Below are 25,064 nucleotides of genomic sequence, written 5' to 3'. Positions count from 1 at the left end.
AGCTCTCACACACAACAAGAGAGAACACAAAACAGGCACCATGGTGGCCAGTAGATTGAGGTTTGTGATCTCTTGGATGCCTTTGTGAAATAGTTAACAACCAAATAGTATATTTTCTTCTAATAAATGAAGGTAAACAATGCAAATAATGCTTCAGGGTCTAACGTGTCAAAGGAATTGCACATAATCTTATCTCATGGTATTAAATGACAAGAAAAAGTATCTTTTTGGTGTCTTTTCTTTTGTTGCCTTCACAAACAAATCTAGTGTGTGCTTAAGTATGTCTAACAGAGCGATATAAACACAAGCAGCTTGAAATCTGAGATTTCAAGACTGAGATCACTAGGGAAAAACCCAGATTTTCTCAAGGCACTTGATTGGCTCATAAATTTTGCTTTCCATTCACTAAAGCTTTCAGGAAAGAGAAAGAGAGGATAAAGGCTGTAATTGATGGTACAATGCCCACAAGCCTCAACAGATGTGATCCCTCGTAATGAAGCATGTGGGCCTAATTTGGCATTACTTACTACCAGGAGGATCTTATGCAGGGTATCTTTCTAAATCTATGTTTGGTTGGCACCTGTGCCTTGTTGAAACTGGCATAGCACCTTCTGAGTGGGCATAATGCCATCCTAGCAGATGGGCATGAGAGCACATAGGATGCCAGAGATCTAGTATGTCATTTGCAACAAACTTGAAGTAAAAAGGTCTGGGGTCTCATCACAGGACAGCTGAGGTGTGAAGACACCTCTGGAGATCATCCAGTCCCACCCCCTGTTCAGAGCAGGATCAGCTAGAGCAGGCTGCGTCCAGTTGGGTTTTGAGTATCTCCAAGGATGGAGACTCCATAGCCTCTCTGAGCAATCTGTTCTGTGTCTGAACACCCTCACAATAAAAAAGTTTTTTCTCATGCTTGAATAGAATCTCCTGTATTTCAGATTGTGCCCATTGCCTCTTGTCCTGTCACTGGGCACCACTGAGAAGAATCTGGCTCCACCTTCTTCACTCCCCCATCAGGTATTCCTACAGACTGATGAGGTCTTCCTGAGCTTCCTCTTTTCCAAGCTGAAGTCTCATCACTCTTGGCCTCTCCTCCTATGACAGATGCTCCGATCTCTTAATCATTTTCATGGTGCTTTACTGGACTCTTTCCAGTAAGTCCAGGTCTTGTACTGGGGAGCCCAGACCTGGACACAGCAGACCAGATGTGGCCTCGTCAGTGCCAAGTAGATGGGAAGAACACTTCCCTTGAGCTGCTGGCATTGCTCTTCTTTGTGCAGTCCGGGAGGCTGTTTGCCGCCTTTGCCACAAAGGCATATTTCTCGGTCAATGAACACAAAGCGCACACCTACACAATTCTTAGGCCTAAAATAACTAAAAAACCTCTGTGCTTGGGAGATCATGGTCCTACCAAGAGGGGAGATGAGCAGGAAGAAGGTGGTGAGCCAGAGAGAGTGTATCTCCCACAGTCCCCAGAAGGATATACCAAGAGGTGAGAGGAGAACTTAGCTTGCTTCCCAGCTAAATACATTCCATATGAAAGCCACCTCAAACTGGAAAAAATGATAATTAGAACATTCCTAACCAGTAACACTGCTATCTATGGATCAGACATCACTGAACAAAAATAACTCAGCTACCAATTTGCAAGAGCAGACAGCTAGGTCCAGTGCTTTAAAACAGCCTAATGCTTTCCTCTGGTCCTTCAGACCATTAACTAATTAGATGCCACGTGCAATGACACCTCCCTGTAGTGCCCATAAAAGCAATTTAGTCCATTGGGGAAAAAAAATATCAGATATGAACCAAATCCTATTTTGTTGGGAAGATTTAACACCTGAAAATAGAATATTCAGAATATCCAGAATACTGAATATAAAGTTTAACAACTTTATAGTAGATTAACCTTTTGTTTGTTTGTTTGTTGTTTTTTTTCTAAGTAAAAGCAGAACTTCTCATTTTATTTTTAGCATCTGAATCTATGGGCAGAATTTTCATGCTATATATGCATTTGTATCAACTGACAATAACTTCACTGTGTTAAAGAGAGTGATGCAAGATGTAGACCTAGTCCTCCTTCTCATATATTACTGCTCAACTTCATGAATATGTGAGTAGAGAGTGATAGATTTTACTCTTTTTCCTTGCATCAGTGTTTGCTTTGGTCGCAGTGCAAGCACCTGCTGATGTAAAGAGAAGACCATTGGAGCCCGTAACTATTATCTTCGGGTTATTTGTTGGGGTTTTTTTAAGTAGTCCTTGGTGCAAAGGATGTTCATCTGATTGAAATTCATCACTTGAAAGAGGAAATAATGCATCCTGGATGACAAAATTGTTTATGAATGGTATTCTAATAAAACATTGCACCAAACTCACAAATCACAAAAACTGCATAGATTGAAGTGACCCTGTATTTTGAAGTGTATGCATGGTGATTTGCATGATATTCATTGTGTTAAGGTTGAAAACATTATTAACATCTTTGCTCCAAACCTAACAGACCAATTTATTCTAACTGGCACTAATAAAATGTATCATTAGCAAATAGGGCTCAGTGGAAACCACAGCACAGAGAACATGCAAAAGAATAAGAGATAGTTCAAGAAAAAGGATTAAACCTACTTCAAGCTGGCAATGTACAAGTGGCTCATCATAACATTATTCTAACAAACGTAATCTATGATATACCAAAAGTGTAGTCATCTATTATGCTCAGTATTAAAGCAAAATAGTACTTAAGGAAAGTGATGCAGAACAAAATTATATTAGCTTCTTGGATCATCTTTAATGATACCAAATCTAAAGTATGATATTTATGTACTTATCTTCTAAAAATATTCTTGTACCGATTAAACTTTTGAATTTTAAATCTGTATTTTGATTTGCTAGAATTTTTGTATTCAAGATTCCAATTATTACCACTTATTTCCAGCATGATAAGTTAGTTTTTCTGCCTCTGCCTTTATATCTTTAGTTATTTGTTTTTAAAGCTAACCTGCAATGTTGGTAATTCCAGTAAGATAGAGGTTACAGTGCATTTTGTTATAGTCCAGGCTTGGTCTTTCCTGTTGGATCCAAGTCTTTCAGAACTTTAAGTGTTTTTTAAGCCTCTCATTATGCCATAAAGCAAAATCTAAACCATTTGCAATTAAACACACACGCACAATCACACAACACAAGGAGACAAAATCAAAGAGAAAATAAAGTTGAATATTCTGCAAGAAGTCCTTGGACAACTTGGGAGTTGTGTCTCAACAAGTTGTGTCGGACACGTTTGTTGTGTCTTAACACACAGTATCATTTCTTTCTCTAGACCACCATGAGCACCCCTACTCATCTTCCTATTTAACTTTGGTTTTTACATTGCAAAGACACAAATCTTCTAAGCTGTTGTGATATCTAGCCTTATATAAACATTTAAAACTATTTCATCTAAAGAAATCCAAACTATCTCCAAGGATAACATCCAAAGATGCTACATGCATTAATTTTATCAAATGAAGGTTTTTGTGTGGAGTATCTGGGAGGAAGCAAAGTTCTCATAGATGGTATATTGAATAAATGAACATTCAAGCACAATAAAGAACATTGAATGAGCCAGATTTTCCTGTACAGCTGCAGACGTAAAAAGTTAGAAGCTGTTTTTCTCTCTCTTGCTAGCTCAAGTGTGCTTATTCCATTCTTGCACACTAGTGGACTTCCTGTTTACTAATATTTGCTATGGAACACAGTCATTAAGAGGTTTTGGTTTAAATACCCAAATCCATGAGACAGCATTTCACACTCATAAGGAAACAAACACAATGAAAACAGAGTATGTAAGAGCTACAAGGCATCAGCAGTCTACAAAATGCACTATAAAACTAGAGAGACAGCAGAGTTTTGAAAATAGCAGATTCCATTAGGGTAATCAATTTAAATTCAATGATAATTGTACAAAAAATGGTAATTTTAGTCTCTAACTCTTTGTTTTAAGCACCCTTTTGAATGCTATGAAATGGAGAGAAAGTCAGTGAATTAAATCTACTGCGAGAAAAATGTCTGCTCTTGCAATACTTGGCAAAAAACCTGGTACTGGATGAAAGCATGTTAGACTTCAGTTCAGCATGGATAAGGCAGAGGTAATGCTGTTTGGCAGACAGAAGTGTTTTGAAGAATTGGCAAGGTCTAAGAGTACTCCCTTGGCTGAGAGCATCTGCTAACCCATGGTGAAAGCACTTTATAGTCTCAGGGTTTCACTCTTCCTTGCTTCTGGGCTTCAGGTAGCAAAAAAGAATCAATCAAACACTGCTATGAATTTCTCTAATCAACAGGTTATATCCTTGCCCCTCAGATTCAACCTCTGTCCAGTTTATCTGTTGCCATTTTTGCTTCTAACTGGGCTTCTAACTCCTGGCTATGGTTCAGTCCAACCGATAGGCTTTGGCAAGAACGGGCCAGTGCTGCTCCCTGGGAACGAGAGAGCCTGCTGAACACAAAGCTACACCTGCGTTCCCTCCTCCCCACCCCTGCAACCAGCAAAGCAACATTTGCACCACTGTTCACAACCAGCAAAGAAAAAGCAGCAGGAGCACAATAAAAATAAACAGCTGTTTAGTGTTGGATCCCTTTGTTTGAAGTTTACCCCCAGCGACACACAGGCTTGCGGTGGGATGCTCTGGTGCCTGAGGGAGCCTGTTTCCTTTCTCTGCTCTCTCCCAAGTGCTGTTTTTCTCTCCTCAGCCTCCCTCTCACTGACCCATGGACCTGCTGTTTCTATTTCTGGGAAGGGCTTGGACATAAATGTTTAGATATTGTCCAAGTCCACACCTTTGAGGAGTAAGTGCTCCTCTTCACCCACTCCCATTGGGCCCCTCACACTCTCAACACACAATGCAGACTGTGCAGAGCATACCACATCATAGCAGGTATTTAATAAAAATATATATATTTTAGGTGAAGCATGCATTCCTCAAATAATTTTGACCTAGATAGAAGCTGCTTTTATTAAGTTGCCACATCTATTACCAAGGAGAAAGAGTCAAGTAGGCTATAGTATTCCATGGGTTTCTTTTTACAAGCTTTGCTCTTAAAGGAGAACTTTTGAAACATTGTTCTCTCTCATCAAAGAAGATGAGAAAGAATAGGATTAAGGTGAAGAGAAGGATTCCTTTGAATAGGGAAGATATAATTACACATTTTCCATGACACATGCTGGAAAATGTAATATTGGATAATGCAAGTAACCTCAAATTTTTCATTGTATTTTAATAGAGAGCTCTCTTTTAAGATTTTTATATTATATACTGCATATAGTTATATGTATAGACACTTCTCTCACATAAAAAGGATTGAAAAGGAATCAAACAAGAATAAACTCTTCCTCCCTAGCCACTAAGGAAGCATGATAAAGAAGGACAATATCGGATTAGCTACAAATTTTCCATCTCATTGTTTCCTGAAAAATAAAATTTTATAATGAACATACTCCATACAAGCTGTGCAGAGCAAGTATCTCTTCCAAAAATGCACAGAGCAGTAGTAAAAATCAAGCATGGACTCAACGACATCTGTTGTGGCATTGTTATCAAATGCCATCTTTTTTACACATATCTATAACAGTCACTACTTTTTTGTGTGGAAATATTAGTTTGTCTGCGGCATCTAAAAGTTGGCACATGAGGACCGACAGATGCTTTGGTTTTACCTCATCTTCAACTTACTTGGCTTCTCATTACACTAGCTACAGCTCGGCAAATTATTCCTCTGCTTTGGAAAGCCGACAAAATGCCATCTGTCTCTGCATGGTTATCAAAACTAATACTGTAATGTGAAAAAACTATGAACTGAAATTGTCCCTGGCAACTACATGGTTAGGTCGAGTATCCTGTTAGATTACTCATATACACAAATTTCAGTTAGTGGACACCCACCTATCCCACTGCGTGCTCAGCTGAAGGAACAGTCAGTCTCTGACCTTTCTTGCGTGTAACTGTTTCTCATGCCATTGACATTGACTGACACTAATTATGGCTTAGAATGCAAAATGAGGTAGCTTCTCACCAACTGAGACTCCAAGGTCACTACGATTAGAGTATGAGTAGCTTTTGGTTTTTCTTATAAAAATGAGAGGCTGAATGCATGGAGGAAAGAGGTGGAAAGGTCAAGGAAAGAGAAAGAGCAAGATTACATCAGTGTGGTTCAGCATGTAATCGGGCTGGTCCAACAGCTACAAGATTCATCACTAAGGCTTTAGGGAAGAGAAAACATGAACAAGGTGTCATTAGATAAAACAGAAAAGAACAAAAAGGTATGAAAAGGCCTGACAGTCCTACCCTTAATCTGACAGAGAAGAAGTAGGCAACCCCAGAACTTGTCTTCCTTTCTAAATACCATGGAAATTTCTCCACCAGAGAAACAAAGTTTTGTAACAAAGCTTGCTTTACTGAGCTGCAGAAATAATTAAATGCAAACTCCAGAGGTAGCTCCAGCCAAAGGCATTTTAGAGATAAAACTGAGGTGATGATCTTATGTATCAGCAATGGAGAGGTGGTCAAAATCAAGGCTGGTAGACACCGCCCTCTCTCTCATGGAGCTTCTGAGCTGCATGCTGTTAAAAATGAGAGAGCAGAGTGTAGTTGTTCTTGTCCTCCTCTTAAGCTTTCCCTACTGCTTGTAATCAAAGATAGGGTAAAAGGTAAGCTGGTCTTTGGTCTGAAGCAAAACTGTGTTATATTTTGTCACAAAGAGAAGAGGTGAAGGTAGCACAAACAAGCCCCCTGCTCACTCTGTGTCTTTATTCAGCAAAATGAATATCAGATCTTGCCATACTGTAGGAGCAATAGACTACTCCTAGGTACTCTCTGATTAAGAAATCGTCTACTGGCCAACCTTATTCATGGAACTGGGCAATTAGTCTACACTGCAGAGAGCATACAATGCTAATTTTTATTTCATGTTTAAAACACTACAGAAAGAGTATCAATCTTCCTCTACCATCTGAGATACACTGAATTGAATAGTAATTCTTTCCAAAATTGCGTAAGCTTAGTAATATTTAATATGAGAAAGCTGACCCCAAAATCTCATGTCCCTTATGTATTATCAGGCTGAAGTTACTCCTGTCTTGCGCTGATGTATGATAACAATGAAGTTCCCTGTTGATACATACGTGAGCTTATTTAAAGCTATCCAAGGTGTAACATTCATATGAGGAAAAAATGCTGTACATAAATGGCTTTTTTTTTGGGGGGTGTGTGTGTGTGTGTGTGTGTAAAGATATCTTTCAGTTTAACTTAACAAAATCAACATCTGCTTCTGAGTGTCTACTATTTTCCCCTATTATTTCCACTGCCATTTATCATGATTATTTTTGTATTTCTTAAGAAAAAGTTTGTATAAAATACATACCACCTTCCATGCAGTTCTGGGATTGGTTACTAGAGACTCCTTACAGGCATTCATTGCCTGCTTTAGTGAGCAGTCCTATGGCATATGCCTTAAGAATGATGTTACTTTAAGTCCTACACCATAATGTAGGACTAAGAAATCATTATATCCCACTGGAGTCCCTCTCTGCAGAAGAGGCAGTGTGCATTGCCTATCAGTTACATTCACACCTCATCTAAATGAGTAGCAAAGAACAGAAAGACAGAGAAAGCTCAGAGCTTCCTCTCTTCTTCCAAGGCTCCCTTTTTTCCTTCCATACAACATTCTCCCTTGAGTTCTTGGCTATGCTGTATTATCATGAGCTCCTTGGGAAAAGACCTCTTCTCCCATCTACAAAGAAATCATTAAAAAACAGTAATGTCTTGGCTTCACTATGTAGTTGGTTTCTCCTTGTATGTTCTTGCTCCCAGCAGTGTTAAGTCCATGTGTAGCTCTTATTCACAGGAAATCCTTTTAGTCTTACAATGAGGTCTTTGTAGAGAGTCTTTGGTGTTATTCTTCTGTATTTGCAAGGACTCTTGAATACTGGGCTGTCTGGGACACGGTATCTAGGGGAATAACTAATATAGGCTAAACGTAAACTAATTTTGGGGAACAAAAGCAGCCTTCAAGCTATATGCAAAGTTACTACAGGCTGTTTTTTCAATGAGGGTGAGTGGAAGTGACAATTCTTTTGCACTTAATGAGCCAGAGTAGGAGAGATTAGAGAAACCCTCTAAATTATTTGGCTGTTGAATAAAAATCCAATTTAAATCTTGTGGAAAGTAAGAGCTTTGGTTCAGCTGTAGAATCAGAGTGCCTAAGCAAGGAAAATAAGCAGTCTTTTAGATCCAGTCCCTAAACTAGTAGCAGTTTATTATATAAAAGCCAAGCACAGATAATGAGAAAAAGAATATGTTAAGAATAAAGAAAAAAAGAAATCCTTGGGAGACCAAGAGATTTGCTCAATGTTACCAACTACTCCATGCAAAACAGTAGCCTTTCTAGAGAAACTGATATGCCCTTCCTCTTTCACTCCTCCAGGCCAGGGCCTGTAAGGAGACAGCAGTTCACAGTGAAGCCACACATGGCAACATCTGAAGACCTTTCTGCTTACTGGTTTGCTCAGCAGCTCCCACCATAAATTTTCAAGGACCTAAGAGATATTCTGAGGACTTGGGAAAAAGAGAATGCACTGCAAGGGAGTGAAACCAGCAGAACCGCAATAGAAGAGCTAAGAAAAGATTTACATTATAGAGGGCTTCAGTCAAATATTCTCTGCCTTTTTCATCTTGGAAAGTCCCACTTCTGCACCAGCCAGGAAAAAGATTTTCTTTTCTTGTTTTGTTCACAAGCAAAAACTGTAACTTGGCAGCGGCCCACTACAAACAATAAACACCAACAGAACTTTGCCAGTTACCATAGTGGTTATACATCTCGAAGCCTATCTTTCCTCTATACTTTGGCTGTCTGTCTCTGCAGTCTGCAAGCTATTCAGGCCAAGGATTGTCTACTCCTTTGATGACCACATATGCCACCTCAGTGAAAAGGAATGCAAAGCTATGCGTACAAATAAATATTGACTGTTGGCCTTCTTGAAAAGTATGATTCCCTGAATGACATTCCTAAATGAGTCTTAAAAAAAGAAAATATACAAGTTCCTCTCTTAACACAACAAACAAAAATAACACATACACAAAATCTTCCCAAATAGTACTGTAACTGTTAGTTTAGCAGAGATAACAAAGAATGACTTCCTGTGGATTTGTCGTCCTTAGACAGATGTAGACTTTAACTAAAACTGTCTCATCAAGGACTGGGGCATTCACATCCCTCTGCTTTCTGGAAAATGTCTCATTGAAACTCAGAATCCAGATCCTATTTTAAGTAGGATAATCATAATGCTCTTCCTCTCCATGAACTTTCAAAAAACTTGTAACCATACCTCATGGAGGTCTCTGCTTTTCTATTCTGTTTCATTAAAATAATCAATACACCCAGCTAATAGGAGGAGGATAGAAAGGGGGTTCTATGGCATGGTCACATCACCTCATTTCTAAAACAAATCAGGGTTAAAAATCCTAAAAATTCCCCAAGATGGTGGAGTGAGCTCCGGCTACAACTGCTGAGGTTTCCTGAGACAGCTAAGCTAAGCTGATACCCAGATGAGTCCATAACAGCCTCTAGCCCATTATTAAATATAAATCTATAGAGCACATCACTGTGCTCAGTCCTCAGAAGGTAGGTCTTTATGGTGACTGTAAAATTCTCATTAGGCTACTGGGATTATCTCTTCCCTTTATCTTATTTGTTTGGCTCTCTATAAATACTGAAGAAAAGACACGATGAATCAATGAGTGATTCAGATTTTGCCTTCAGTCTTTATCATCAGGCATTTATCTACTTTTTGTCTCTGGAGTTTTCTATCCTGCAGTAAATTTATTGTAGTTCTTCTTAGTGATTTTTTTCCTTTTCCTTTCCCTCCCTTCCCCCAGTACTCTATTGATTTTCTCATTTTTACAAATAAGCATAGCAATAAATAAAATTACAAAAGCTCAGGACAGAATCATAGCTGAATAAATACACTCATCAAGAATAAAAAATTGTTAGCTAGACTGGGGAAGTTACAGTTCCCTCATGTACATTCTTTATTATGAAGTGAAAACGCAATTAGTAAAGCAGAAGAATCTCAGAGTCAGGCTTCTATTTCCCATTTTGATACTGATGTACTGTGGTCACAGGTGATGTATTTTAAAGTAATTGGGCAATATTACCAAAGATGGGGCTGAAATAAAGGTGTTCTAACTCCACTAGCAGAACTGCTTGACAAGGAGGTCATTGCATCACCCTTCTGTCACCATCACAACTCCATGCAAGATCAGTGTAGTAAATACCCATCTCTCAGGCTGGCTGAGATGTACAAATGGAATGTTGGCAAGATGAATTTTAACTTTTTGGGTTGAAAAGCCCAGTTATACAGCACATACATGAATGGTGGATCAATATTTCCCTGAACATTCAACATACTTTAGGATGCTAAATTCTTGTTCCAAAGTATTATGGAATTATTTTGTGACCTTAAGCATTTACAAGATCACAGCATACTGCTTAGATGCAATGGCAGAACCATTTCACAGGGCAAGAGAAGATCCAGCTCAGTACTTTCTACTTCTACAGATAGATTTACATTACTACAAATAGTCTTCTAATACTTGAAAAAAGTAGGGCACCAAATATATAAGAAATGTTTTCTGAAAGCAACTGCTTAGATCCATTTCATAGTCAGTTAAGGTGCTGCATGTTTTGAATATCCTTATACGCTTAGAAAATTTTAAATTTTTTTCCTTTTTGAAAAACAAGCAAACAAACAAACAAACAACTGCCATTTCACTAAGCCTGAAAACTAGTTATGAGAAATATTTTCAAGTAAAATATCTAATACATCACCTGTTCTTTTTCTGAATAAAGTGTCTCTCTAAACAGGTTAAGAAAATATTATTTAAAAAGTGCCCATACCTTAATATCTCTAGTATCTCAGATGTACATTTTCTATGACATGAACTGATCTAACATTGCAGTCGGGCCACTGTAGTACAAAAATAAACCTCTACCTGTATCAAAAAGAAAGACGTGGTGGCACAATTAGCCCCGCATGCTAACTACGGCTCGTCCGTGGGTGCCCACGGTTGTATCGGGGCAGGGAAGAGGGGTCCCTTTCCCGGGGGGAGCTGCTGCTCACCCCAGCCCCCGGCGGGACGCGCGCCCGCCGCCGGGCCCCGCTTCAGCACCTCGGCCAGCTCCCGCGGGGCCGGCCGGGCTGGGGACACGCGTGTGCGTGTCACCGCTCAGCCCAGCGTGCTGCCAGGAGGTAGCCACAAGTCATGCCCCGACCATGAACGCTTCTCATGTGTCATCAGCCTTTCCACCCCCCAAGTTTCCCTGCAAAGGGCATGGAAGAAGCAGAAGGAGTGGGAGAATGGTGGTAATGATTTTGCCTTGCTCCTGTGTGTTCAGTGGTTTAGGCAGTATCTGCACAGCTGGTTTCAGCTGTGGCCTTGCTCAGAAAACACATTTTTCACTCCTGTCATGAGACACATTTGAAAAAACTAAAATACTGAACAACACAGGTGAAAAATGAACAACAAAGAGAAAGAAACGTCAGGGAGACAAAACTGAAGGAAAACATAAAATGAAAGTTGATACCTGCTTTTTTGCTTCTCACTCTGGCACAAGGACCACAATAGAGCTCGCTTATGCCTTTTTTTAGAGGGAGCAACAATAGAGCATGGGGACAAACCACAAGAAAGCTGGAGGGAAAGTACAGTAGTACTTCATGGTAAGATGCACTTGCTGAAAAAAAAGAAAAATCTATAATCTCAGTTGGAAACAGGGTAGACTGTGGTTGAGAAATTAACTGTGCTGGACAGAAAAGCTAGTAAATGAAAGCTCCATCTGGATCAGACTGACACTAAAATAAGCTGCAATAAAGTCTGGCAAGTTGAATAAGCTAACCAAAACTTCCAACAAAAAAAATAAATTGAGAAGATCAAAATAGTCGAAGAATTAGAAAACTTGGAGAATATGGAAACTGTGGAGCGTGATGGTGATTTGCAACCCTGGTGCAAGAAGCAGTACAGGAATAGCATAAATGGAGGAAGAATTCATTGTGCGTAAAAGTACCTGAAACCTAAATGCTGACAGAATTCCAAAGCCAATTAATATTGCAGAAGTTGCTCACACAAAGCTGTGTGGGATGATGATATGAACAACATCATAAGTGACCTCATCTAGCATCAGAGAAGCTGCCTCTGGCATAAGAAATATATCAATTGCCTCTGACACAGACCTCATTCGTTTTTGATAAATCTTAATGAGACAGACAAAACAGAAGAATTTAATGCTATTTTCAAATGAGGATACCTACATCCATATCTACATTTCAGGAAACTTATCAGACTTAGCATTTACTACTATAAAAAACAGACTTGAGTAAAGTATGCTGCATCTGACAAGAAAATATTACTACTACTAGAGTTGTAACTTTTAGAGTCTAGAGAGCAAATGTCACTTATTTTATAGTTTAAGAATAGAGAAATTTTACTTCTTCACAATTGTTCAATTGCCAAGGAGGAATTGAATGTTACATAACAAATTTCTAAATTCTGTATTTTAATCGAGTGAGGTCTTTAATTTGTTTGACAGGCTTCGTCCTTGCAAAGATGGCCCAGCGTATACCACAGAAACGTGCCACTCTACATTAAGAATTTCCAAGAGGCCCCAGAAGAGGACAGTCACAAAAAGTTAAAGCTAAGGACATTAGGAAGGTTAAAAAAAAATAATAAAAATAGTGCCAGTACAGAAGGAAGGCGATCCCACCAAAATTTGATTAAAGCTTTCAGCAAAGACTATTCAATACACATTCTACGTTCAAGGCAAAAATAAAGTTCTTCACTTCAATCAGTGATACAGGATAAGTTGAAATACATATCATTAATTGGATGTATTTGAAAAAGTCATTTAAAAATCACCACAAAGTAGACTGCATCACTTGGGCCTAATCCTGCCTTCATGGAAAGAAATGGAGTTCCTAAGCTGCCTCAAGCCCTCAAAAAGAAAAAATGTTGTGTAAATAAGGAGGGTCACAATATGTAGTAACAGATCAGAACACGTTATAACCAGAGATAAGTTTCAACCCCACATTCCTTTTCTATATGGGGTATACTAAATTGTATTCAACAATTTAGTATTGTTGAAATACAGGTGCTGAGAACTGATAAAACATAGAGTCCCTTAATGTGAAGAAATACTTTCAAATCAGTGAGAGTAAAAGATGCTCAGTGATGTATGAATAATAGCCGGTCGTCTTCTCCGTATTACTACAAGAAACTTTTCTGATTTACTTGATCATCTACCTGGGACAAACCTGATGCACTGGGAGGGAAAAAAATCTTGTTTTCCAGTAGCTCAAGGGCATGCAAGTGCACAGCAGAATTTGGCCTTATCCTCAACATCAACAAAAACTATCATGGTGGAGGTATTACACTTACACGTAACATTTGCTCTGATGTATACAATACTGCACAAGGAACTAGTAAATCAGCACCTTCCTTATAGGCAGCTCTGCATAATGTCTGGGCACCTGACTTTTCGTTCCATTATTATGAGTCATCTTGTGAGATGAGCTCATGGATTGTTTTTTTTTCCCCCTGTTTTCTCTCCCTGGACACCTGTAAATAAAAAGACATCTCTTCTTGTGTTTGGTAATTGCTATTGCCTTAAATTACCTGTTTCTTCAAGAATGGATAAATAGTTTCCTATTTTCCTCTATAAGAAGCCACATGGGCTATATTCTGTGTTAAATAACAAACACACTACTAAGAACAACACCACCAGTTTTTCCTGGCAAGATGATTCCTGATGTGAGGAGAGGACTGTGAGCTAAGTCAGAGCTTGTCACTTCTGTGCCACTACCTCCCTTGTAATCTTCACCAAATCCATTAATCTCTCCGGATTCCTAGTTTCCTTTTTTGCACAAAGCTTTCTTGCCTCTAGGGGACATTGAGAAGACAAATTCATTAATCTCTGTAAAATGCTAAGAGGTCTGCTCACCACTGGTTTCAGAAAAGTATCGCCATGAGAATAGACTGGCTAGATTAGAAAGAGCAAAAATTGTTTTGTTTGGATCCCACATAAAGAATCTGATTTAACAGAACTGATGAAGGACGAACACCTCAACAGGAACTGGGAAAGCTGCAGGAGGGAAATACCTGCTGAACTGACCCAGAAAGAGTTAAGAGTCTAATGGAAAAATCCCTATGGGTTTGAACTTAATGTGCAATGACAATGAGGAAACCCATCTGGATGTAAAGCTGCAAGAAATACAAGGCATCAAGAAAGGAGGCATTCATGCTTTTTATGAGTTAGGAGTTATTGTATCCAGCATTTGTCATGATACCTTAGATAACATATAATTGTTCTCTGAAGGGTTCTCCATAGAGCATGCATAATGAAGCAGGTTTCAAAAATGCAAGCTTTGGTAGGAAGAGAAGAGAGTGCCTCATGGCAAACATGAATGTTCCTTGCATTTCACAAGGAGCCAGTTTCAGTAATTCAAATAAATTCTTCACACTGGTGACAGGCATGTGAACATCCCAGATTGTATTTAAGATAAGGAAGATAATCAGAGCTCTTGTCCTGCATGCTTTTAAATCCAGGGTGCTGGTCTGAGACTTGCAGACAACCACCTCCAGCAAGAACTTAGTAGGGTCAGCCATAGTTCCTTTATAGAAGAGCTAGAACTTACAACAGGTGAATCAAGAATCCAGAGTAAATCAGTAAAACCAGTATGGAGTCAGGTCAAAAACAGCAAAGGCAAGGAGGAGGAATTAAAAGTATTTAACTTTACTTGCAAGTAAATTGCTTCCAGAATGCAGCTGTTTGCACAAAAGGAGGTGGGAGCCATCACAGACCCCACACATTAGTGTAGAACTGGAAAAAAGATAAACGAGCCCAAGTCCACAAAATCAGGACAATTCAAATGACATTGTTTGTAGGAAATGGAAAAGACTATATTTAATTGATATTCATGCCAGGGTGATGAACTGATTTCGAGTCAGATTTTGTTGTCACAAGACAGTTCTGCCGGACACACATGAGGACTTTGGCTAGTCATTTAGTCAGCTTTGTCCTCACCTGTCTGAGGGAAATAATCTTTTCATGTCTCAAAGACACAGTGAACTGCCTGACTTATATGTTGATACTTGACACGCTTTGAAACTGTATAATGTGCTCATTACCATAACCTTTAAACAGATATTTTATTAAATATGTTTTTAAATAGTGCAGTTTAGAGGGTGGAATTAACAAGCAAATAAAGTAGAAAAGCAACGTCAAAACCACAACGAGCAATGCACGCTGGTTATTCCTTGAGGCTGCTCATGTTTTAAACTCCCCCTCTTAGAGCTGCTCAGTACTTTCCACTGAACATTACAGCGTCCGCTGGTGATTGACACTCAGCCATTACACAGTGCAGTTTTGTCAGCAGGAACTCAACAAAAAAGTGAAGCTGAACACCTTTGGATAAGTGTGCACTCCTGAAAATGGCCATAATTTACTCAAGCCTCTTCCATTGATACTGATAGGAGTAACATTTTAAGATAAGCCTGTAGAAAAAAACTGTAATTTTCTGGTTTTAAAAAAAAAACTTGTTTCTTTCCCTACTGCTTTTGTGGGAAGAGGAAGCCCCAGGTATCTGACTGCAAGCTCTCAGTCACCCAGTGACTCTGACCTGCAGAGCATAATACAGAGCAATCACACCTCCATGGGGTAGCTATTCACAGACATCTGAGCCTATACAGGTGAACTGGGTTCCTTGCTTTTTGGGGTTGGGGCTTTTTTGTTGTTTTGTGGTTTTTTTCTTTTCTTTTAATCTCTGAATTTCTCAGTCTGCACCAGATTTTTTTTCTTCTTTTTTTTTTTTTTTCCCCTTTTCTTTATTTTATTTCATTTTTAGTATTTCACCTCCTCTTTACCTTTGCCCCCCCTCAAAGGTACATCAATCACCACTACCAGTCTGGGCTGGGAAAGGAAGGCTACTTCAAGGTCACTGTGTAAAAAGCCCTAATGCTTTTCAGTGAAAGGGAAGGGAAAAGAGGCCGTAAGTGCCTTCCTGTTTCTATTCATTGTTTAGGGAAACTCCTTAGGAAGGAAGGAGAAAGTATGCATGGGGAGAAGGCTGTACTGCCAGAGGAAGGAGGAAGGGCCATACACAAAAGGGCAGTCCATAAAGATAATATCCCACAGAGTGAAAAAACTTATTGGCATGCTAATAGATGAGTACAAGTTGGAGAGAGATGAAGGAGACAGACGCAATTCTCCAGAGACGTGTAGTTCCCTTGAGGCCAATCGACCGTGAAAGGGGCTGGCCATCTTTGACAAGGACAGATACCACAGAAGGGGAGTGGGGGAACTGCTACAATAAATCCAGCACATGTTTCTTCCTGGATTTTCTCCATGCTGCCGGAGGAGCAGGCTGCACGTAGCAGCTGCTCTTCAGCTCAGCCCTGACATGATCTCCTGAGCTTGGCAGTGCTTCTATTTGGGCTGTTCAGGTGGGTACGCTGGGGGAAAAAGAACTTTGCCATGGAAGCAACTTTGTAACCTGCTTCCCCTTCATCCTTTGCTTATATGTTCATGATCTGCAAATGAGATGCTGACACCAGAAAAGCGGAGGCAGCAGAGGAGCTGGCTGTGTTCAGCCACTAGGTGCAATATTTGTCTCCTAGCGCAGGCTTGAGAACCAAGTCCACTACCCAATCTCCAAAACTGTTTCTGTTACCCAGCCTTCTGAACAGCAATTCCTGCCATGAAACTTGGTTTTATGTGCACTATTTATATTCCGTATTTAAATAAAACTATGCTAAACATGCCTCAATGTTACTTTACAAGTGAGGAAATATCACATTCAGCCTTAACCGAAGGCTGGATTAAGGTGCGCACATACAAGGGTAAAGCTAAGTTACTACATACTATTTCTTGTTAGCACAGTATTCTGTAACACTGGTTTCCCTAGGTTTATGGGTTTATGTTTTCTTTGACTATGTGGGCACAGGAGAGGCAAGGGAAGTGTCATATTTTTTATTTTTATATTGTTTACGAACTACAGACTTGCAATAGAGTCTTTATATATCATCTTTCAAAACACATTTTGAGCACTGTTGCTGTTGAAATATTAGGCTTCAATGCCTATTCACCTACAGTCACAATGACACTATTGTTCTAGGTACCCTACTAGCACAGAATAAAAGGCACTCTCCATCTCCAAGAATTTATAATCTACAGATTACAAATAAAAGGTAAGCAAAACTTTTCAAACAGATTTTCCTATTTTATTCCTGGAGAAATTAAATATAAATCTTTTTTCTTCAAGTGAGATTTCTATAAGTGTCTGGAGCACAACAGTGCCATTAAGAGGAAACTGTGTTAAAAGAATAAACTGATTTTTTAAAAAAATGTAAATATTCATGCAGAGCCATAGAAAATACAGATTATTTTTGTCACAGAGAGAAACAATGTGAGTGATTAATAATGCGGACATTCTTGAACTTTCATTTCCTCTTGAGTATGGTGATGTTTGCTTTCTGATTCTAAAGTATTCCTACATTATGCCACAGCAGCAAGCCTCTCGTCTTTAATTATCAACTGTTCCACAGAACCAGAGAGGTAAAACGTATCCGAGCCAAGATACAGAGTCAAACAATGCCCCCCAACTGCCCTATTGCGCTGTATTTCAAGGAGTCTGTGGAGAGATTGCAACACAACAAGAGAGCTAAAAAAAGACAACCCTGGAACCTGAGATAAGGAAGCACTGAGAAAAACAGCAACCACAAGTTCTCATGGGATGAGGCTTGGCTGACGCTAGAGCAAGAAATACATGAAAGAAACAAGTGAACCGCACCCATGAAGTGACAGCTTCTGTTCAGTGATAAAGACCCAGATAGGCTCTTGCAAGCTGGGTCTCTGCCTTGGTTATTTATATCATTCAAATAGGAAAACTTACTAATATATAAACAAGAGGCCCGGAATCAAAAGTGGTTGGCGATTATCTATTTAATCCTTTGTATAGATTTTTAAAAACAGTATATCAAGCACATTCTGTAAGGAAAGTTTGAACTGTGATAAAGCCAGTTTCTAACTAAAAGCTAGAAAGCATATTAGTGAAAGACTATGGACACAGTTAAAATGTGTAAAATTTCCAATCTTGATATCTCTGCTCCACGAGTACTTTTGGTGGTAAGGCAAAAAGATCTTGCCATCTCAAGTTTGTGTTTGCATATATATCAACTTAACACAGACCCCAAAAAACAAGCACAGTACATCCTTGGTGTGCAGCAACAAAGAACAAAATAACGGTGGGGCCAAACGATGAATTTTGATTCAGCCTGAAACCAAAACCTTGTTAGTTCCCTTAATGTTTGGGTTTTCTTTTCATTATAACTGTGCTCCTTTAGAACTTCACTTTGTTGCCCCCTTAAGATTAATCCACTTCACAACTGTTCTTCCTAAAAGCGTACACAAAAAGTAAAATAAAAGAATACAACTCACCATATCTCTAACCTATGCTATTCCTCATATCGAAGCACTGGAGTCCTACGGACAGCCACAGCATGACTCAAATTCTCATTTCAGACTGATTTCCCTTACCATTTCAACATCTAGTTGCTGACAGGCCATGCACACCTTCCATGGCTTTCAGGACTTACTCCATTTTAATGAAGTTGTCATTATCAGTAAGTTTTACACTTAGAAAGATTCCTGTAGACCCACATCAGTCTGTCGACGCCTAGTGAAGTTGTAAGCAAGCTAAGCATTGTTGGAGAGGTCTTAAAAGGCTTTCGGCAATGAAAGGAATTGACCTGGATTAGACATTTGGAGGGATGGGTCACACGCTTACTTGTTCCTACACTAATGAATATATACAATACACACCTACTGTTTCATCTCTCCAGAGACAGGTGTTTACACTCTTGATTCAGCTCTGTTCCTACATGCTTTCTTTTCCCTGAACCACCTGACCATCCACACATAAACCTCTCTGCCATGCGCTTATTTCTGTTTCGAACCTGTGTTAGGTATATGGGGCTAGGTCTCAGCTGTGCTTTAGCTTCATTTGGTATCTCTGCACTGTGCAGGGCAGAGTTGGGTTAGCAGAGCCCTGCAGTTCCTTGCCCACTGTTTCATTGCAGAGAGCAGGAGAATTTTTCCCAACTGGGAGAGGATGACAGACCATCCTGGCACAAGGAACTGCATGGATGTCCAGCCATGCAACCACAAGAAAAGTGCACAAAAGATGAGGTGCAGTCATAAGAGCCTAAGAAAAATAAAATAAAATAAAATAAAATAAAATAAAATAAAATAAAATAAAATAAAATAAAATAAAATAAAATAAAATCCGTTTAGATCCAGCTGCAGGCAGTGAGGCTTACCGTACAGCATAGACCTATCTCTCTTTGGATACAGCTAGGTAAGCTGCTGCTCTTACCTCCAAAAAGACTAAACTGAGGAGTTAAAGATTTTTGAGATTTACCCCTAACAGCCCCATCTGTCTGCTGGATCATGCAGTAAAATGAGAGCATTGACTATGTTACAGGGTGAAACAAAAAACAAACCAGCATTTGAAAACAAGCCCTTCAAGTACAAAAAGAGTAATGTAATTAGAAGACATGGTACGAAAAATGATGAAAACTGCAAGACGGACAGAATTGTAATGATGACGTGATTTAGTATGTAGATTAATGCCTTCTAAACAGGACAGGACTGAAAGTCAATACTTCAGTTTATTGATTTTGGCAATGATTTGTACTTCTTACATCTTTCAACAGTATGAATGAAACACTCTATGAAGTTACTGATGAAAAACAGGCTTCATGCTTGTAATTTGAAAATTAATAAAAATAATTTAAGAAACTGAAATGAAGGCAAAAATGTAATGCTCTGCTCACTGTTCATCAAGGCAAGTTTCAAGCTTAGAAACTAAGGAAAACTTTACTCTTTTACTGTAAATACTACTTACAACAGAACTGTTTTTGAACAAGGTAAGGGAAAGATAGAAAAATGAAGTCCAGCAGTCCCACATTTAAAATTTCAACTCTAAAGTACACTACCATGTTTTCTTTCATTTTAGGCTGTATTCAAAAGTTTCAAATCTTTGCTCTTTAAACATACAATTGACAAAAATAAGCTACTTTCACAAGTACATATGATGTATGTTTAAAAATTAATCAGTTTAATTCTACACTGGGTATTGTGTGTATGGCTCAATCATGATATTTTCCTCATGCAATGCCTGATATTAATTCTAATCTCAGACTGCTCTCTACTGGTAATAAATTATGTTAAATCTCATTAAATATCTGCAGTACCATAGACATGTAAAGAACTGCAGTTGGCATATATCCTATCTTCGAATCAGTGCCAGAATGAGAGCCTTAAGAAGGCAACATGAATTTGGAATGAAGAGTAAAATGCAAATGCTTAAGCCAAAATATCATTTCACTTTATATTGACCCATCATGGCCCTAATCCTGCTCCCACTGAATTTAATACCAAAACATACAGCTGTCCCAGATTATTTGGTAGGGGCCCGGTCTTTTGAACATAAATAATTCCTTCTGCACTCAACCAGGATGGGCCTCGCAAGAACTAAACATGCTGGCTGCAAGTGGAGAACATGGACAATTTGGTCCTTGTGCTACTTCAGCTTTTCTTGACCACCAGAGATGTCTTTGTGAAAGAACTCAAACTTGTTCTTCAATTCAATTATTTTTTTTAATTACAACTACTGGGTGCAAAATAATTAATGAATTTCTTCTCACAATTTCATACCTTAACAAATTGTTCCATAATACTGGAAAGCACCAGTCTAAGCCTGTAATGTAGGCTAAGTACCTCATGCTATAGCATTGGCATTTTTCTTTTCCCTATGGCAAATAGGTAGTACATTTGATAATATCAGTAAAATACACTGTTCATGATCTGATCTTGTATCCACTGGAGGTAGTAGTGAAACTCCTCTTAAGACCACCGGGAGGTGTACATGCTCTGAACCCCAGGGGAAAAAAATTTGACACTGAGTTTTGTTTTTTTCTTTCAGGTTACAGAGCAGCCAGACCTCAGGCCTTGCTGAGGTCCCAGCTTTGAACCTCACTAGTTCCTGAGACAAGAGCTCTTGACAGACCAGGCTCAAATGCCAGCCGATCTGGTTCTCGTTTAACTCAGACTGGCCTCCAAGGAGACAAAAAAAAAAAAAAAAAGGCAGGCAAACCAAACCAAAACCCAGCTACTTTTCTGAGACCAACGTTTGTGCTCCATGCCAAGGAATGGTATGCAGAGAGGCCCTTGCTTATCCTTATTCCTCTAACAACCAAGGTCAGCCAATTTCGTTATTTGCCCCTTAGAGGGTCGGAAACGGAAAAACGTAGAGGGGTCACATCGGTGGGGAGGAGTGGACAGGACAGGTGACCCAAACCTGACCAAGTGGGGTATTCCATCCCATCTGCCCCATGCTCAGTATAAAAGCTGAGGGATCAAAGGATCAAGGGTCTTCCTGTGATGGCCGACGTCCAGAGAGGACTCTGTATGTTCATCTGCCTTTGATCCCGATCCGTGTTCCTGACTCCAGAGCTGGAATCCAGTTCCCATCCATCACTGAGTCCAGTCTGGGACTTCCCCAATGCCTGCCGGTGACGTGACTGTCATCCTGGAAGCTTGACATGGTTTTGTATATATTGTATCTATTTCGTTATTTTCTTTTCTTTTTTGTTTTATTTTAATATTAATTCTTCATTAGTTTAGTTCATTCTAAACTTCTGAATCTCCTTATCTCTCCCTCTCTCCTCTTTTGTGGGGGAAGGGAGGAGGGGAAGGGCCATCTGTCGGTCTGGTTTTGGTAAATCCGGCCAAAACCATGACAGTTTTTCACGTGTTCTTCAGTAACTGCCTGGACTTAGCTCTACTTCTTGATAGAGTCATAACACACCTTCTTTATTGCTCTCCCCAACTTTTTTTGCTAAGATGTTTAATTAACCAATATTTAATTCTGGCACAGTCATTATATATTGTTTTGTTTATCCTTAAAGTCTGAATCTATTGCAACCATTAAAATAACCCAAAATCTAGGATTAAAAAAAGAGCAAAAGCAGAGAAAGCAAGTAATTAAATAAAATCCCACAAAATCTGGGTTATAATAGAAGTACTGGCTGATTTGTTGCCTCCCTCTGTGTCAAATTAATCCAGTGTGATAATTGTTTGCAAACATATGGATCACATGAAAAAAAGCTGAAAACTCTTGTAGGTCTGGAGAGTTCAAAAGCATCTCTCATCATGGGATCTTGCTCCCATTGAATTGAATTGGATTCAATTTATTTCATAGTCTAGCAAGAATTTTAATGAACTAAATCTGAGTTGCTCCATGACTCTAGAATAATTTAGACAGTGTTTGGGACCTTCTTAAGCTGTGAGAGCCTAACCCAAAACACCACAGCATTGCATGACACAACCCTTTACAGCAATATTGTTAGAAGGAGGATCCCAAAGGCGCCCCCTTACAGCTGACAGTCTCAATAGCTGTGCTAGAGGGCCCCTCCTCGGGTGGACCCTTACCCCACACTGGTACTTTTAGGGAATAAAAATCAACGTAAGATCTTACTACGGAATTGAACTGCACTTCCTAAAAGGGAAATGGCCTTCATCTCTCTGGCCACTGAATTTCAGAGGACTGATATACACCAGCTGTCACCCTGTTGAAGCACCTTTGTCCCAAAACACTTCTTACCTCTAGTGTTATTGCAAGAAAATAATGATTATTTCAAATTTCATAGTGCAACATTGTATACTGAACTGTTCAGGAAACTTAGTAATGTAGACCATGCAGCTTAGCATTGAGTTACACAGCAACCCATCACAATATCAATGAAAAAAGAAGGCACTGATGGACAGTTTTAAAAATTTAATAGTAAAAAAACCCAACCAAACAAAAGAAACTCCCCCAAAATCCCCACAAAACTTGGCTGATGGTTGGAACAATGCCTAACAACTCAGGTTGGAGAATTTATTGCCCAATTATTACATGACCAGTTATTGGATAGAGTTGACAAATATTTCCTCCACTTTCCTTTGCTTCAGAGTTGGCACTGCTCTTCTGCCTTTTGGAAGAACTGGAGCTCTTGCCAGACTGCTTGGCACTGCTCTAATTGACAATTTTAGGGCAGTAAATTAGCAGGGTTTTTCATGTTGTTTTACTTCTAATTTTAATCAGACATACAGCCACTTGGCACACCAAGCCACACACTCTTCCGTGCAAGTTCACAGTGCCTCCATAAAAATACCCTCATTGAAATGTAACTTAACTTTAAAAGAGTCACACAAAAGCAATGTGCTGACTAAATGCGCTAGTACGGTGCATTGAGAGACTGTGAATTCCAATTTCAGCCATGCCAGTCATTTGGCATTAAAATATGCACCAGCTGTGAGTGTTTGGATCTCGATAAGTCAGAGTGTGCTGGAAAGCTGACAAGATACTGCTGTGAAAATGTTTCCAGCCCCTAATCTCTGCTGTCTCCTCTTTTTCATATTTTGCTACCCATGTTGGTGTATAATGCAGGGAGAAATAAATGCAAAATCCAAGGAAGATGCGCATGGGGTGACACCAAGTATTTATAGAACTCGTAAGATAGTGCTGCCACTCACACAGCTCTGGACTCTACTTTGATGAGTTGTCTCTGGTCAATCTTTCTAAATTGCTAATTTATTTTCCTCGCACAAGGAAGAGCTCCGTATTAGTAAAACTGGGAGATGTAACATTGCTGGGAAAGGGAGGAATAGTGGGAGTGAAATCCACAGAGCGCCCTTCAAATTGGGACACTAGCTGCTGTCAAAGGAACTGAAAAATGAGTCTCGACGAGGAAGTATTTTTGGAGTGATTTATCAGTAGAGCATATCATTCTGCAAGCTCTGTTTTGAGCAAATATTTCTTTCCCTTCTCTCTATTATTTATTCATATCCACATTAAATCTCATACACAAGCCGCCAGATTCTAACCTGCTGAGGAGGGCAAAGCGGTATGCTTCCCATCTGCTCTACTTAGTCAACAAGATGCTCTGGATCTTATCCTGCCTTTCTAGAAGGAAAATCTTCCTCCCTGGTTGCAGCCATCTTCCTAGCACAACAACAGGGGTAAGCAAGGGTGGGGAAGGGCAACTGCCCTTCAGAGCCCGAGCCTTTTGTAGCAGAAAGCTGAAAAAGGACTGCTTAAAAGCAATGAGGCACCGTTTGGTTTGCAGCAGTTTCAGCTGCTTTGAGGTTGAACTCAGAGCTCTATAATGGGCAACGACACCAGTATCCTCCTCACTTCTCTGACAGTTTTAAGGGATACAAGAAGGGCCAACATACAAAAGCTGAGCAGGTTGGCAGAAAGCAGGAACCCTTCTGTCTACATCCTGATTTTCCTCCCCAATGCTTTGCAGACATCAGACATGGAGGAAAGGTGAGGGCAGAAGGGCTCAAACAGCAAGCCAAGATTGAGGACAGCCCTGCTCTGGCTGCAGGAGAAGGAAAATTTGCAGGAGGGTAGGGAGCTGATGTAGGAGCTACAGGACTGTGCCATGCCAATGTAACACGTTCCAATTCTTTACTCTCTAGATGAAATTCTTGAAAGCTGGCAGGATTTTAGCTTTAGCTCAAGGATGTTCTAGTAACGTAAGGACCTCATAAACCCTCTAGCCTGGGGAGAATTTCATCCATCAAAGTGAGGCAGAGAAGTATCAGAATTGTGCATTTATCCAAAGGTGCAGCTACATTCTCCCTCTGGAGCCATCCCCTGTCATATCTATGAACGCAGCTTCAGCTAGGGAACACATCCTACACCCTACACACACACACTCACGCTATTTAATATCAATTAATATTTTATCAAATTTGTGAGTAGAATAAGAAAACTAATTACAGAACGTACCATTAAAGAGGAACTGCTACACTAGATCCTTTTTGCCCAAATGAGGTCTGCAGGGGAATAATGTAAATTAAGGTATATGCACAAAATTCTGAGCTAGCCACAGCAGCATCAAAATACCATTCCACAAATGCAAAGGTCACCTTACATA

The sequence above is a fragment of the Numenius arquata genome, chromosome 5 (genome assembly GCF_964106895.1).
Source record: "Numenius arquata chromosome 5, bNumArq3.hap1.1, whole genome shotgun sequence".
Classification (NCBI taxonomy): Eukaryota; Metazoa; Chordata; class Aves; order Charadriiformes; family Scolopacidae; genus Numenius; species Numenius arquata.
This window is presented reverse-complemented; position numbering follows the sequence as displayed.